Below are 17,886 nucleotides of genomic sequence, written 5' to 3'. Positions count from 1 at the left end.
CCCAAAGCTAGACCTTCAGACAGGAATTGGACTGGACTATGGCATAGAAAATGACACTGGTGAAGAGTGAGCTTCTTGGATCAAGTAGACACATGAGACTATGTGGGCCGCTCCTGTCTGGAGAGGAGATGAGAGGGCAGAGGGGGTCAGAAGCTGGCCAAGTGGACACAAAAACAGTGGAGGGAAGGAGTGTGCTGTCTCATAAGGGGGAGAGCAACTAGGAGTATACAGCAAGGTTATAAAGTTTTGTATGAGAGACTGACTTGATTTGTAAACTTTCACTTAAAACACAATAAAAATTAAAAAAAAAAAAAAGATATGTGGTCCTAGAAGGTGGGTATACCTTTGCTTCCCCTCACCCCAACTCCAAATCACTATTATAAGGTAATAAAGATGGGAAAATAATTCAAAATCAGACAATGGACTATACTAAATGTATAGATAATAAGATTAGATTTTCTGATTTTTTGACAATATTTATACTGTTACTTGCATGTCATTGTGGAAATTGACATTTATACTTCATTTAAAATATCCCATATTTCTTTTTAATTATCTATTTGCAAAATAAACTGAGACTTTCTTGCTTGTTTATATTTGTCTCAGAAGAAACCTAAGGCTAGAATATGCAAAAAATCTGTGCTCCCCTCCCTTCCCCACTGCCACACTCCCATGCCCTCATGTTTTAGGTATCTACACCTATGGCCCAAAATATTCTGGAAAGCCTTAAAAGACTGTGTGCTTCTACTCCCCAAATCCCCCCTGCTCTTATCTCATGTGGAAAAACTGAACTTACTCTAACCTCACTGAGGAATGTTGGAGGAAATAACTAATCATACATGCTAGACAAACTGTCAGGGGCAACCTTAAAGAATTATGAATTACGAAGAACAAAACATCAGTGAGCCTGATAAAGAACTATGAAAAACAGGACTTCAGAGTAAGCTCAGCGTAACCACTGACACAAATTGCATATCTGCTAACTGTTCACTAAAAGTAGGATGATAGGTAACAATTGTGCCTTTAATTCCATATAAATTGACCTGAAAATCCACAACAAGTTTGCCGCCACTTGCCAGGGGATTTGCTTTGCTCGGTAATTTTTATTGTTGTTGTTAGGTGCCATAGAGTCCGTTCCAACTCCTAGCAACCCTATGTACAACAGAACGAAACACTCCCCTGTCCTGCACCATCCTCACAATCGTTGTTATATTTGAGCCCATTGTTGCAGCCACCGTGTAAATCCATCTCCTCGAGGGTCTTCCTCTTTTTCAATGACCCTTTCTTTTACCAAGCATGATGTCTTTCTCCAGGGACTGGTCCCTCCTGATGACATGTCCAATGTATGTTAGACTAAGTCTTGCCATCTTAGCTGGTAATGAGATTTCTGACTACACTTCCAAGACTGATTTGTTCGCTCATCTGGCAGCCCGTGGTATGTTCAATATTTTTCACTAACACCATAATTCAAAGGCGAAACTTCCTCGGTCTTTCTCATTCGTTGTCCAGTTTTCATGTACATATGAAGCAACTGAAAACACCATGGCTTGGGACCGAAGCACCTTTGTCCTAAAACTGACATCTTTGCCTTTTAACACTTTAAAGAGATCTTTTGCAGAAGATTTGCCCAATGCAATGCATCCTTTGATTTCTTTTTTTTGTTTAATTTCTATTTATCATGCTTTACATGAAAGTCTACAAATCAAGTCAGTCTCTCATACAAAAGCTTATACACACCTTGCTATGTACTCCTAGCTGCTCTTGCCTTATGAGACACTACACTCCTCCTCTCCATCATATATTCCCCGTGTCCATTCAACCAGCTCCTGTACACATCTGTCTTCTCGTCTTGCCTCCAGACAGAAGATGCCCACATAGTCTCATGTGTATACTTGAGCGAAGCTCATTCCTCACCACTATCATTTTTTGTCTTATACTCCAGTCCAATCCTTGTCTGAAGAGTTGGCTTCAGGAATGGTCCCAGTTTTGGGCTAACAGAAGGTCCAGGGACCATGACCTTTGGGGTCCCTCTAGTCTCAGTCAGACTATTGAGTCTGGTCTTTCTACAAGAATTTGAAGTCTGCATCCCACCATTTTCCTGCCCCATCAGGGACTCTCTGTTTTGTTCCCTGTCAGGACAGTCACTGGTTGTAGCCAGGCACCATCTAGTTCTTCCAGTCTCAGGTTGGTGTAGTCTCTGGTTTATGCGGACTTTTCTGTCTCTTGGGCCCATATCTACCTTGTGTCTTGGTGTCCTTCATCCTCCTTGGCTCCAGGTGGGTTGAGACCAATTGATGCATCTTAGAGAGCCACTTACTGGCATTTAAGACCCCAGATGCCCCTCACCAAAGTGGAATGCAGAACATTTTCTTAATACATTTTGTTATGCCAATTGACCTAGATGTTCCCTGAAACCATGGTCCCCTGAGTCTTGTCCCTGCTACTCTGGCCTTCAAAGCATACAGTTGTATTCAGGAAACTTCTTTGCTTTTGGTCTAGCCCAATTGTGCTGACTAAAAGTCCAAATTCAGGGTGTCAGCTCCAGGGTAAAGCTTTCTGTCTCTGTCTGCCTTCTCATCAATCTTTCCCCAGAGTAGGAGCTTCTCTGAGCAGGGCCTCCAGGTCCAAAGGATGTGCTCTGCTCCCAGCACTGCTTTATTGGTGGTATGTTGTCCTCCTTCTCTCTGCTCACATCTTTCTTTTATATCTCAAGAGATTGCCTCAGGACACAATCCAATCTGAGTCCTGCCTCACTAATACAACTGCCTTCCATCCTCCCTCATTAATGTCGTAGAGGCAGGATTTACAACATATAGGAAAATCACACAATACTGGGAATCATGGCCCAGCCAAATTGATACACACATTTTTTGGGGGACATAATTCAATCCATGATATTCCCCCCCCAAAAATCACATCCTTGCAGCATATAAAACATATTCACCCCATCATATCATACCAAAGTTTTAACTTCAAGTCTAAAATCCAAAACTTCTTCATCTGTGAAATCTAGAATACGAGTTATTTGCTTCCAAAGGTACAATGTCAGACAGAACAGGCACAAGCTAGAAATTTCTATTACAAATGGGAGAAACTGGAGGAAAAGAAGGGATAACAGGCACCAAGCAAGTCAGCAGAACACATTACATTAGCCCTCAAAGCTCTGAAAATAATCCTCTGTTCTCTGAGACAATTTACACAATGGCCCTGCCCTCCAGACTCTAGGTGTTGGCCACACTCTCCAGATTCTGAGTGGAGGTCCCTTGGCCCTGGGCTTCAGCTCCACCTTCTAGACCCACTGGGACAGCAACTTGCTCTCTTGGCTTTGGGCGCTCCATTCTCCTAGTCCATCTGAGTGGTGACTCCACCCTTAGAAACACCAGAGGCCATGGGTCCACCCTTTGAAACCCCTGAGGTCAGAGTCATACCTTTTGAGACTGAGGCAGCTCAGCTTCTTGTGTTCCTTGTCTCTTCAGCTTCTGCTTCCTGATTTCTTGGCCTCTCAGCTCTCTGGCCTCACAGCCACATCTGCCCTGCTGGGGCAAGTGTTCCAAAGCTCTGTAGCTCCACCGTAAGTGCCTGGAGGCACTCCACTCCTTCAGGAAGCCTCCTGCACACAGGCACTCAGCTCTCTCGCTCCAATGGGTAGGCTCCTGCACTGCGTGGTGCTGGTCTCCCTGTTCTGCTGCTGCTGGTGTCAGCTCCAGGGGCAGGCTTTCTCTATCTGTCCACCTTCTCATCAGTCTTCCCCCAGACTAGGAGCTTCTCTGCACAGGGACCCTAGTTCCAAAGGACGCGCTCTGCTCTTGGCACTGCTTTCTTGGTGGTATGACCTCCCCTTATTTTGTGTTTTTTGGATTCCTGCCAGTTTTGTCACAGTGAGATGATATCTCATTGTAGTTTTGATTTGCATTTCTCTAATGGCTAATGATAGTGAGCATTTCCTCATGTATCTGTTAGCCGCCTGAATGTCTTCTTTGGTGGAGTGCCTGTTTATATACTTTGCTCAGTTTTTAATTGGGCTATTTGCTTTTTGTTGTTGAGTTTTTCCAGTATCATGTAGATTTTAGAAATCAGACACGGATTGGAAATGTCATAGCTAAAAACTTTTTCCCTATCTGGGTTGATATCTGGTTGCTCTGTCTTGCGTTGTAATCTTGGGTTGTTATCTGATGTTATTCTTTGGGTTTTTGCAAATTCCCTAAACTTCTGTTTATCTGGAAATGTCCTAATTTCACCTTCATATTTGAGAGGGAGTTTTGCTGGATATATGATTCCTGCTTGGCATTTTTTTTCCTTCAGTGCCTTATGTATGCCAGCCCATTACATTCTTGTCTGCATGGTGTCTGCCGAGCAGTCCGAACTTATTGACTTTCCTTCATAGATGACTTTTCGTTTATCTGTACCTGCTTTTAAAATTCTCTCTTTATCTTTGGTTTTGGCAAGTGTGATTATAATATATCTTGGTGATTTTCTTTTGGGATCTACCTGGTGTGGAGTTTGATGAGCATCTTGGATAGATATCTTGTCATCTTTCACAATATCAGGGAAGTTTTCTGCCAACTAATCTTCAACAATTCTCTCTGTATTTTCTGTTTTCCCTTCCTGTTCTGGTACTCCAATCACGTGTAGGTTATTTCTCTTGATAGAGTCCCAACATGATTCTTAGGGTTTCTTCATATTTTTTAAATTCTTTTATCTGATTTTCTTTGACTATATTGCTGCCATGTGTTTTATCTTCATTCTCACTAATTCTGACTTCCATTTCCTCAATTCTGCTCCTCTGACTTTCTATTGGGTTGTTTAATTCTGAAATTTTATTGTTAATCTTCTGAATTTCTGATTGCTGTCTCTCTATGGATTCTTGTAGCCTATTAAATTTGTCATTATGGTCTTGAATAGCCTTCTTAATTTTCTTGACTGCTCTATCTGTGTGTTCCTTGGCTTGTTCTGCATTTCGCCTGATCTCCTTCCTGGTCTCTTGAAGAGTTCTGTATATTAATCTTTTGTATTCTACCTCTACCCATATTGATCTTGGACTTCATCAGCAAGTGCTTCAAGTCCTTTCACTTTCAGCAAGCAAGGTTGTGTGATCTGCATATGGCAGGTTGTTAATGAGTCTTCCTCCAAACCAGATGCCCCATTCTTCTTCATATAGTCCAGCTTCTAGGATTATTTGCTCAGAATATAGATTAAATAAGTATGGTGAAAGTATACAACCCAGATGCACACTTTTCTTGACTTTAAACCATGCAGTATCTCCCTTGTTGTGTTCAAACACTGCTTCTTGGTCTAAGTACAGGTTCCTCATGAGCACGATTAAGTGTCCTGGAATTTCCATTCTTCACAATGTTACCCATAATTTGTTACGATCCACAGAGACAAATGCCTTTGCATAGTCAATAAAAAACAGGTAAACATCTTTCTGGTATTCTCTGCTTTCAGCCAAGATCCATCTGACTTCAGCGGTGATATTATAATAAATAATAATAATCCCTTGTTCCATGTACTCTTCTGAATTTGGCTTGAATTTCTGGCAGTTCCTCATTGATACTCTGCTGTAACTGCTTTTGAATGATTTTCAGCAAAATTCTACTTGCTAGTGATATTAATGATATTGTTTGATAATTTCCATATTTGGTTGGATCACTTTTCTTTGGATCTCTTCCAGTTGGTTGGCCAGGTAGCTGTCTTCCAAATTTCTTGGCACAGATGAGTGAGCACTTCCAGTGCTGCATCTTTTTGTTGAAACATCGCTATTGGTATTCCACCAATTCCTGGAGCCTTGTTTTTTGCCAATCCCTCCAATGTAGCTTGGACCTCTTCCTTCAGTACCATTGGTTCTTGATCATATGGTACCTCCTGAAATGGTTGAATATCAACCAATTCTTTTTGATATAGTGACTCTGTGTATTCCTTCCATCTTCTTATGATGCTTCCTACGTTGTCTAATATTTTCCCAATAAAATCCTTCAGTACTGCAACCTGAGACTTGGGTTTTTTTCTTCAGTTCTTTCAGCTTGAGAAATGCAGATTGTGTTCTACCCTTTCGGTTTTCTATCTCCAGGTTTTTGCACATTTCACTATACTTTGACTTCTCGATCTGCCTTTTGAAACCTTCTGTTCAGCTCTTTTACTTCATTATTTCTTCCTTTTGCTTTAGCTACTCTACATTCAAGATCAAGTTTCAGAGTCTCTTCTGACATCCATTTTAGTTTTTTCTTTCCCATCTTTTTGATGACCTCTTGTTTTCTCATATATGATGTCCTTGGTGTCATTCCACAATTCTTCTGGTGTTTGGTAATTAGTATTCAATATGTCAAATCTAGTCTTGAGATGGTCTCTAAATTAAGGTGGGATATACTCACAGCATACTTTGGCTTTCACAGATTTGTTTTAATTTTTTTCAACTTCAACTTCAGCCTTCCTATGAGCAATTGATTGTCTGTTCCACAGTTGGCCCCTGGCCTTATTCTGACTGATGGTATTGAGTTTTTTCCATCATCTCTTTCCACAGATGTAGTTGATTTGATTCCTGTTTATTCCACCTGGTGATGTCCACATGTATAATTGCCATTTATGTTGTTGAAAAAAAGTATTTGCAATACTTTTTGCAACACTGTTGTTGTTAGTGGCCATCAAGTCAGCTCTAACTCTTGGCAACTCCACACACAATGGAATGAAACAGTGCCTGGTACTGTGCCATTCCCATGATTGGTTTTAGATCAAACCATTTTGATCTCTAGGGTTTTCATTGGTTGATTTTCAGAATTAGATCACCAGGCCTTTCTTCCTAGTCCACCTTACTCTAGAATCTCTGCTGAAACCTGTTTGGCATGACAGCAACACACAAGCCTCCACTGACAGACTGCACATGAGGTGCGTTTGATGGGAATTGAACTTGGGCCTCTCATATGGAAGGTGAAAATTCTATCACTGAACTTCTGTATTTATGAATTGGCCTATCTCTTTTAGACTCAATTTCTTCCACTCCCCAACACGTGCCAAATCTACCTACTTTGAAGCTCCAGTGTGTTTGTCGGGAGTCACTGTAGGAAGGTAAAGGAAGGGCACATCAGAAGAATGAATTGAGACAGTCAAGAACACAGTGGGCCCAGGACTCCACTCCTTTAAATCCTATGTGTCGCCAAGATCATCTAAAGGCTAAATCAATTTTTTTTGCTCAGAAAGATGTAACCAACGTGTTTCCAAAACTAACCCAGGCTGTGGAAGAAACTAAATTACTAATTGTATAGTCCAAATACTAGAATATATCTGATTTTTCTCTAAGTTTGTTGAAACCAAATATTCTAGTTTATCCTTGTGAAAATAGCTCTTTCCCACCATCATTATGAATAATTAGATCTATATTTTGAGTTTTTTTGAGTGAGTTTTATATAAGCGTGAGATAACTATACCCAAGCATACATTTTTATTTGGCTTTTTTGTCATGTTTTTATTCTTTCTCTTTGTTCTTTTACATTTATGGTTCTTTTTAAAAGATACATATGAAATTAAAATGTACACTTTAAAAAATCACACAGTACCAAAGGAAAAGTTAGCTTCCCACTCAATCCCACAAGCCCTAATTCCTTTCCTTGGAGAAAAATTACTTTAAGCTAATTCTGCTTTAATCTTCTGGTGGTTATCACCACAGTTGTAAATTACACAGCCTGGAAAAATGCCTATATGTTGGTGACTCCAAAATTTTTCATTCTAACCATGACTTTTTGACTGAGCTTTGCCCTCGTGCAGCCAGCTTCCAGGTTGTATGTTTAATAGGCTTTGCAATCGTAACACATCTAAAATAGAATTCTAGATCCCACTCCATTCCCTGCCCCAAACTTTGTTCATCACTAGCTTTTCCAAATTCTGTAAATGGCACCATGATCTACTTAGGTGCTCAAATCAGAACTCTAGGACTCATCCCTGATTCTTCCTTTTTGCTCCCTCTACAACACATCAGGAGCCCTGGTGGCAAGGTGTGTAAGGCCTCGGCTGTACTCAAAAGATTGGCGGTATGAACCCACCCCCTCCCCGCACCCAACGCTCCAAGAGAGAAAGATGTGGCAGTCTGCTTCTGTAAAGATTTATAGCCTTGGAAACCTTATGGGGAAGTTCTACTGTCCTATAGGGTCACTATCCGTTGTAATCAACTGGACAGCAATGAGTTTGGTTTTTTGTTTTTATACCCAATCCATCAGCAAGTCACACAAATGCTCTTGGACCAAAATACATCTTGAATCAGTCCAAGTCACCATCCTCCTCCTTTCCTGTCCTTGAAAACACCAAGAGGGATCTGCATGAAATGCTATCCTCCTGGTTCTTACATGGCCGACTTCTCATCCTTGGGGTTTTAGTTTAAATGTCACTTCCTAAGGGAGCAGGCCATGACAGATACAGCCATCACATTTCAATCTCCTTTCCCTTTGCTTTTTCACATAGGAGTTGGAAAGAAAAAGACTTCATTTCTCAGCTTCCTGGTGGCTAGGGGAAGTCATGCTACTCAGTTCTGGTCAATGAGACATAAGCTGAAGTCAACTTTGGTCTCTTCTGTTTCATCCTTTCTTCCTGAAATGCAGACAGAAAGCTGGACATACACTAATTCCTGCTAATGAGCACACAGCAGGGAGAAAGAAGGAGCCCGGTTCCTTGATGGCATTGTTGAGAGACCATCAGCACTGAACTGAAAACCCCCAGACTTCTTGTTTTATGAGACACATAACTTCTTTACTGTTTAAGCTACTATTTAATTTTCTGGTACTCACAGATAAGCATAATCCTATATGATAGAGCACTCACCCTAGTTTCTCTCTATCATGACACTCTCTATATTTCCTTTGAAACATGCATTTGGATTGGAAATTATTTTGTTTACTAGTGTTACTGGTTTATTATATGTTCCTCTCACCAGAATGTAAGCTTTAAGGAATAAGGGGCCTTGTCTGTCTTGCCACTGTGGTAACACCAGTTCCCAGCTCAACAAATAATTGTTGAATAAAGATTAAATTAAGGAATGTCAGTATTCGTTGCTTGATTGATATTACAAAATCCTTTTTTACTCCTTGCTATGAAGGATCAAAATTTAGCTTACCAACCCCCAAATGATTTTGTTGTTATATTACATTTAATCCCTCTTGGTTACCTTCTGAACTTAAACAGTGTTTAAATTTCAATATTTTAGGTACTCTCTCTTGACTCTCCATTATCTGAAATGAGGAAATTAGCAAATCTGCATTACCCTTGACCTCTCCTTCCACTGTCTCCAAATTTCATTGTTTTTACATAGGTGTTATTTTTGATATTTATATTTTCTTATATCAATGTCTTAATTGTCCAGGGGGTGCAAGGATGAGGTACTAGGCTGCTAACCTTTTGGCGGGAGAAAAGATACGGTGATCTACTCCCATAAATGTTACAGCCTAAGAAATCCTATGGGGCAATTCTACTCTGCCATATAGTCATTATGTGTCAAAATCAACTCAACAGAACACAACATATTTTTTTAATATCTAAAATTAAGTCCTCCATACTTTGCCTATGGGTTGATTCTAGAAATGAGAAAATCAACAATATTTTTGAAAATTATGATTTTATAGCTATTATTTATTCCAAAAGAAGAACAGTCAGAATGCTCCTTGAAAACTAGGCTCGTGAGACTACGTCTCACATACTTGGGACATGTTATCAGGAGGGACCAGTCCCTGTAGAAAGACATCATACTTGGTAGAGTATCAGTAAAAAAGTGGAAGACTCTCAACGAGATGGATTGACACAGTGGCTGCAACAATGGGCTCAAACATGGCAATGACTGTAAGGACAGCTCAGGACCAGGCAGTGTTTTGTTCCATTGTACATAGGGTAGCTATGAGTTGGAACTGACCTGATGGCCCCTAACAACAATTCATTCCAAAAAGGAGCCCTGGTGGCACAACAGTTAAGCCCTCGGTTGCTAACTGACAGGTTGGCAGTTCAAACCTACCAGCTGCTTCAAGGGAGAAAAATGTGGCAGTCTGCTTCTGTAAAGATTACAGCCTTGAAAACCCCATGGGGCAGTTTTACTCTGTCCTATAGGGTCACTATAAGTCGGAATTGACTCAATTGACTCAATAGCAGTGGTTTTGGTTGGTATTCATTCCAAAACAGAGTGCATAAATCAACATGTAAAAAGGAAATTTTGTCCTGTGTCAGTCTATTATTTTTTTAATCACAGAAGTAATACATACTTTTCAAAAAATGCAAAGGATGTAATCTTTGTATAGGGTTTTAATTCTTTAATAGAACTGGATCACCATCTACATCTTTCCACACAAGAAATTTACTAGAGCTAATAAATGAGTTCAGTTAAGTTTCATGGTATAAGATCAACACACAAAAATCACTTGTATTTCTATGCACCAGAAATGAACAATCTGAGAAGAAAATTAAGAAAAGATTCCATTTATGATAGCATCTAAAAGATTAAAATATGTAGGAATAAATTTAACCCAGGAGGTGAAAGACTTGTACACTGAAGACTATATAACATTGCCGAAAGAAATTAAATAAGATCTATACAAATGGAAAGACAATTCATGTTCATGGATTGAAAGACTTAATGTTAAGTCAGGCAAATGCATAGAAACAAAAGTAGATTAGTGGTTAAAACAGCTGGGGGAAGGAAGGAATGGGGAGAATAAAAAAAAAAGATGTCGTGAGGAAAACTCAAAGGAAAAGCCTTTGCTGTATTTCCATAAATAGGTAAATGAAGGTATATTTTAATATACATCTGTCTTCTGCACAGCTCTATTTCAATTGCATTAAATATCTGTATTAACCCTTCTACCAATTCTTGCTTCCCCAGAATCTGTCATGAATTTTCCTTTACTATATCTGTTGTGCCATTTAGGTGCCATTTAGATGGCTCATAGGCACCAGAACGAAATGTTGCTTGGCCCTGCATCATTCTCTCAATTGTTGCAATGATTGCTGTGATTGACTCAGCTGCAGGGTAAAGACCTCTCACTGAGAATCTCCCTGTTCTGCGTTGACCCTCTACTTTACCAAGCATGATGTTTTCTCCATTGGTTGGTCCCTTTTAATGACATGTCCAAAGTATATGAGATGAAGTCTCGCCATCCTTGCTTCCAAGGAACATTCTGGCTGTACTTCCTCCAAAACTAATTTGTTCATTCTTCTGGCAGTCCGTGGTATATTCAATATCCTTTGCCAAGATTATAATTCAAAGCATCAATTCTTCTTCAGCCTTCTTTTTTCATTGTCCAGCTTTTGCATGCATATGAGGCAATTGAAAATACCATGACTTGGGTCGGTGCACCTTAGTCATCAAAGTGACATCTTCTCTTTTTAACACTTGAAAGAGGTCCTTTGCAGCAGATTTGCCCAATACAATGCATCATTTGATTTCTTGACTGCTGCTTCCACAGGCATTGATTGTGGATCCAAGTAAAATGAAATCCTTGACATCTTCAATCTTTTCTCCATTTATTATCATCATGTTGCTTATTGGTCCAGTTGTGAGGATTTTTATTTTCTTTATGTTGAGGTGTAATCCATACTGAAGGCTGTGGTCTTTGATCTTCATCAGCAAGTGCTTGAAGTCTTCTTTGCTTTCAGCAAGCAATGTTGTGTCATCTGCATATATCAGGTTGTTAATGAGCCTTCCTCCAATCCTAATGCCACATTCTTCTTCCTATAACCCAGTTTCTCGGATAATTTGTTCAGCATGTATAGATTGAATAAGTAAGGTGAAAAGATACAACCCTGCTGCACACCTTTTCTAATTTTAAACCACACAATATTCTCTTGTTCTGTTTGAATGGCTGCCTCTTTTTCTATGTACAGTTTCCACATGAGCATAACGAAGTGCTTTGGAATTCCCACCTTCACACGGTTATCCATAATTTGATGTGATCAACACAGCTGAATGCCTTTGTGTAGTTGATAAAACACCGGTAGATACCCTCTGGTATTCTGTGCTTTCAGCCAAGATCCATTTGACGTTAGCAATGATATCCCTCACTCGAAGACCTCTTCTGAATCCGTCTTGAACTTCCAGCTTGAATTTAGAGTATGTCAACTATACTATACTTCTGTTTTACTTTAGTCACAGAGACTGAGTAATATTTGAGGAAATGTTTGCATTATGTTTAGGTTCAGAAAGTCTTAGAAACATCTTTTTTGTTAAACAAAGAGAACACGCTTCTAACTCAAAAAAATCAGAAGCTACGGTATGTTTTAAGTGTAACCTTAGTTTGGCAAAACATTGTAAAAATACAGAAGAATTCTTTGCCCATCTTGTTTGGTAAATTTTCTTTAAAGTCATCTTACACTTTTAAGAAACAGAAACTGGAAAACATAGACCATTTTTTGGCATCTATTGAGATTATCACATTGCTTATGCTTTTAACTGCCAATCGAGTTAAAGGCATCAAGAGTTTTATTAATGTTTTACTTTTATTTTTTAAGGTTATTCTCTTAACATACTGCTGAATTTAATTTGCCAGTATTTCATCAGTATTTTTGTGCTTATTTGTATTTTTATTTTTCTATTTTGGTGTCAGGGTTATGCTGGACTTTGAATAATTATTTTTTATATTTAGTGCTCTCATTCTAATATGAAACATCTGCTTTGATTTTCTTTTTAACTCATAGTTTTTCGGGGGAGGAAATGTATATATTAATATGTATAGTTAATCATAATAATCAAATTCTACATTCTTTGCTTTCTTTTTTATGCATTTAATCAATCATTTCGAAGGTAAGTACCTTAGAATCTTCTGCTAGGGTTTTGGCTTTGACAGTTTTTGCTTTGTATCCTTAGCTTCTAAATCTTCCTGTACAACTGTACCTTTCTTCAGTGTAAAGTACTGATCTTTTTCTATGTTATACTTTTTGACTGAATTTTTTTTGTTGATGTTAATATTTTTATGAATTTTTGTTAAAATTTGCCACGTTGAGCTCTTTTTTTTTCTTGTAATTTGTCTAAGGTATACCTCTTATAAAGACTGTATCTATATATTTGCTGTTGTTGCTTATTTTTTATTTAATATCATAATTTTTGTTTTACAAAGGGCATTCAACCTGTTTACATTTAATAAGGTTACTGAAGTATTTCAATATTCTGGTCACATTTCTTTACTTTTTTTTTTTAACATGCTTTTCGATGTCTGCCCTGTCAGGGAGCACAAGAGACAACTCCTGAGGGAGCAGGAGACCAATGGGATACAGACCCCAAATTCTCATTAAAAGACCACACCTAATGGTATGATTGCGACTAGAGGAATCCCAGAGACAATGCTCCCCAGAACTTCTGATGGCACAGGACAGGAACCAACCCCGAAGACAAATCATCAGGCATGAAAAGGACTGGTCAGTGGGGGGGAGAGAGATACTGATGAAGAGCGAGCTAATTAAATCAGGTGGACACGGGAGAGTGTGTTGGCAACTCATGACTGGAGGGGGGATGGGAAGATAGAGAGAGATGGAAGAAGGTAAAATTGGCACGAAACGAGAGACTGTAAGGGCTGACTCAATAGGGGGAGAGCAAGTGGGAGAAGGGAGTAAGATGTATGTAAACCTACATGTGACAGACTGATTGGAATGGTAAATGTTCACTTGAAGCTTAATAAAAATTTAAAAAAAAAAAAAAAAAAAATCATTTTTTCCCTGTTGATTTATTGGCTTTTCTTTTTTTCTTTTTTCTCTAGTAGGTTTAAGATCTATTTTCTAAATTCTCTGCTGTTTAGCCACATCGATGTTGAGGTTTAAACACAGTTTTCCAGAAGTGTCACATATTAATCAGTATCTTTAATTTCCCTGGAACCAAAAAGACCTTCATTTTTTCTTAATCTTTTCTTCATTTTCCCTTCTTTCCCATCCCAACCCAATTCCCATGACTGGATGAAACAATCTAAAATTATAGTTCCCAATTCTTACTGATTTTTTTTATGCCACTGTTTTTAGTAATACTGTCTTTGCAATTATATTAAGATTTATGGACACGCTATCAACAACTACTTAGACTTACTACGTGTTTCACGATTTCTTATCTCACTCCAAAACCCAGACTCTTTCTTATATCACTGTATGCAAATAATGCGTGCCTGCTACATTTGTTTGCCAGCCACTTCCTCCCTCTGTGAGATATTTTCATAAGTGCCACTATGCTAATTTTTTTTTACATGTTACTGTAAAAAATGAGCATAGTGAGCTTACGAAAATACCTCACAGAGGGAAGGAGAGGTTGGCAAACCTAGAAGGGATGTTATTTGCATAAAAATATGCCACATGTTTTGTTTAGGAGACGTACATCATTGAGAAGTTTTTTTCAGAAGGAATAATTAATTTTCTGGTTCTTTGTATATCCAAACTTACCATCATTTTACTACACAGCTTAGTTCTTGCCTGACTAGATAGAATTTTATATTAAAATTTACTTTCCTCCAGAACTTTGAAGATGTTGTTCCATTGTGTTCTAGTGTCCTACATTTTAGAAGGGAAGTCTGATGTCAGTCTAATCCTCTTTATCTTAATGATAACATTTTTTCTGTCTTACAGATTTTAGGACTTTCTCTTTACCATTAAGATTCAGATTGAATTGGTCTGGCAATAGAGCCCAAGTGTTAATTTTTTTTTTTTTTTTTTTAATACGTATCCCCTAGAAATTCTAAAGAGCCCCGGTGGCGCAGTGGTTGAAAAACTACGGCTGGTAACTAAAAGGTGGGCAGTTAGAATCCACCAGCCACTCCCTGGAAACCCTAGGGGGCAGTTCTACTCTGTCTTAAACGGGTCACTATGAGTCAGAATCAACTAGATAGCAACAGGTTTTTTTTTTTGGTTAGAGATTCTAATGTGCGCTCTGGATGAGAGCCGTTGATCTAAAGACCTGGTTTTGGAATTCTCTCCTGAGGACATATGCCTGAGCCAGATGCTCTGATTATAGCCAGATGGAAATAATTTATGGGTTTAAACTGTTTAGATAATCCTTCATGGTTTTCCCCTCCCACCCCCTAGTCTGCTCCTTTGACCTCCTAGAGCCCCTTGACTCTGGGGCTTCATTAAAAGATTATCTCTTGCCTTTGGAGCAGTCTTTTCTTGTATTTACTGCCCCCCAACCCCAACCCAGCCCTGGTTTTCTATTAATTTGATCCACATCTTGTTTTCCTATGGAAAATTTATCTAAAGTCTGGTCTTTTCTTTCAAATACTTTTGTTGATTTATTTTCTTACCTTTTCCCGTCATTTCAAATGGACGTGGAGAAGAGAGGGAGGTAATACTCAGTCAGCAATCTTGAAATACATACCCAGTTTTTGGTTCATTCTCTAAAACATGTTTCAGGCTTACATTTCTGATTGCTTAATATTTTATACTAATTTTTCTTAAACAGTTGAGAGTTACATTATTTTCTTACTATACATACCTTCTCAATCACTTGTGTCTCGGTGAGGTTGGCTCTATCAGTGGGGTTCTTCCCTAATAACTGTCCCGATATCATTTTCAGGCTTTTAAGAATAGCATGTCCTAAAGCCCCATGTCAGATGGACAGTGTGTTTACAAACTATGTTCTTCTCAAGTGTGTTTTAATATTCATTAGATTTGTAAGGAATAGCTGTTTTTCAGTCTCTATTAGATGTAAATAAATTAGAATAAACTGATTCTCTATTTGGGGAATGGGAAGATCCTAGATTGCTTTCTTTACGTGTTCTAGCTTGAACTGGAAAAAATAATCAGATTTTACAACCAGACTTAGATTCATTGTATCACTGTGTCATAAAATATTCAAAAAAAGATTTTCAAATATTATGCATATTCTATTTCTTACTTAAAATATATATATATTTAAACAATAACATTTTAGTATATTAGTGAAGACGTAAGGTTTTTTGTATCATTAATCGATAAAATCAAATGAAAATATTGTTTACCTAATGATCATCAATATAGATTATCCCAAGGTTGGCTTGTGGTTTAATTATGCTAAGGAAGAGCCAGGCTTTTTTATTTTTCTAATCTATTACCTCAACGTTTCAGCTTTATCTCTTTTTATGGTTTCAGGATAGCTGTTGCAGTTCCAAGCACCATGTGGTCGTGTTAACAACATCCCAAAAGAAAAGAAAAAATGGGGGAAATAGAACTTTCTTCCTGTATCTCCCTCTTCTTATTAGAGAGAGAAATCTCTTGCAGAATCTTTTGCAGATCTTCCTTTGTATGTCAGTGCTCAGAGCTGGATTACATACCACATGTGTCCTATTCAGCCTCTATAGCTGGAGATGGGCATGGAAAAAAGGGATGGAGAATGGTCAGTAGATTGGAGACTAACCGTATCTGCCACACTTCCCCAGGTCACTGCTTTTTTGTCTTCATTTAACTAATTAATTAATTATTTTTTTCCATCTTTTTGTGTGTGCTTATCCAAGATGGTATCAAGGAGCCCTGGTGGCACAATGGTTAAGTGTTTGGCTGCTAACCAAAAGGCTGACAGTTCAAAAAACCATCCAGCAGCTCTGCTAGAGAAAGACCTGGAGATCTGCTTCTATAAAGATTAAAAAACCCAGTGCTGTCGAGTTGATTCCTACTCATAGCAACCCTATAGGACAGAGTAGAACTGCCCCGTAGAGTTTCCAAGGAGTGCCTGGTGGATTTGAACTGCCGACCATTTGGTTAGCAGCCGTAGCACTTAAGCACTATGCCACCAGGGAGATTACAACCTTCAAAACCCTATGGGGCAGTTCTACTCTGTCACATGAGCTCACGATGAGTCGAAATTGACTCAATGGCTCCTAACAACATCAAGCAGCTGGTGTCAGTTTTCTCTTCAAAGAACTTAATATATCTATCCAGATATATTTTTAATGTGTTTCTACTAAGGACTTCCTAATTCACTGAGTGCATACCATCCACTCTCTTTTAATTTGTTAGGTTTTCTTTTGTGCCATTACTTTGAGCGCAAGTTTCAATCTCTATTTCTGATAGAGACGAGGTGGTCACACACATTCCACATGGTTTATCACACTTGAGACATTTTCAATCACTCAACTCAAAATAGAATCTCATCAGATTATAATCTCCATTCTCCTGTTATTTTCAAAAGCACACTTTAGTCCTCATGTTTCCATGGCATACATTTTTTTTCCTGACAGTACCAGATTAATCAGATTTCCTCTAACCATTCCCCTGCAAGCAGAGAAAGACTCAAGGGTTTCATCCTCTTTCTTTCTAGCCTCTGACTGTTATAGAATCAACATTTGGAGACGACTTTATGCATTACGTAGAAGAGATCCTGGTTGAAACCAAACTTGGATTCAGACAAATGAGGTGAGTCTGATAAATCGCTGACACCACCAGCCTGAGGACACGAATTGATTTGAATATGAAGAAGCCGAAGGTTCCTCCATTACAAAATCACTCTTGAAATGAATGCATCACTTGGTCTACACATAAAGTTAATCTCAACAGTATTCTCAACAATTATTTATAACTTATATCAACAAAAGACTTTTTTAAAGGTGTATTTTATTACTGACATTGTTTGGAATTGCCACACATAGTGACAATAAAAACCAGAGCAATGTTTAGTTGGTTTTATTACTATTTCTAAAATTTTTATTAACAATGCTGTCCTTATTGCCTCCACCTGGAGCAGATCCCGCCCGTCGCCTACCCCTGGTATGCCACTGGGAAAAACTGAGACTTTTTGTATGTATACATTTGTCAAGAGTCGTCTCGATGCTCTATATCAGAGACAGATATTTTTATCCCTGATTTAATGATGAAGAAACTAAGGCTAAGAAAGTTAAACAAAGCTTGTGAGATAATTCAGAAAATCCAGAATTAACCTCAGATTCCAAAATCCACACTCTTTAATGGACCCCAACCAGCTTATAG

This window comes from Loxodonta africana, chromosome 2 (genome assembly GCF_030014295.1).
Source record: "Loxodonta africana isolate mLoxAfr1 chromosome 2, mLoxAfr1.hap2, whole genome shotgun sequence".
Classification (NCBI taxonomy): Eukaryota; Metazoa; Chordata; class Mammalia; order Proboscidea; family Elephantidae; genus Loxodonta; species Loxodonta africana.
The sequence above is the reverse complement of the archived record's forward strand: the minus strand, read 5'-3'. Positions refer to the sequence as shown.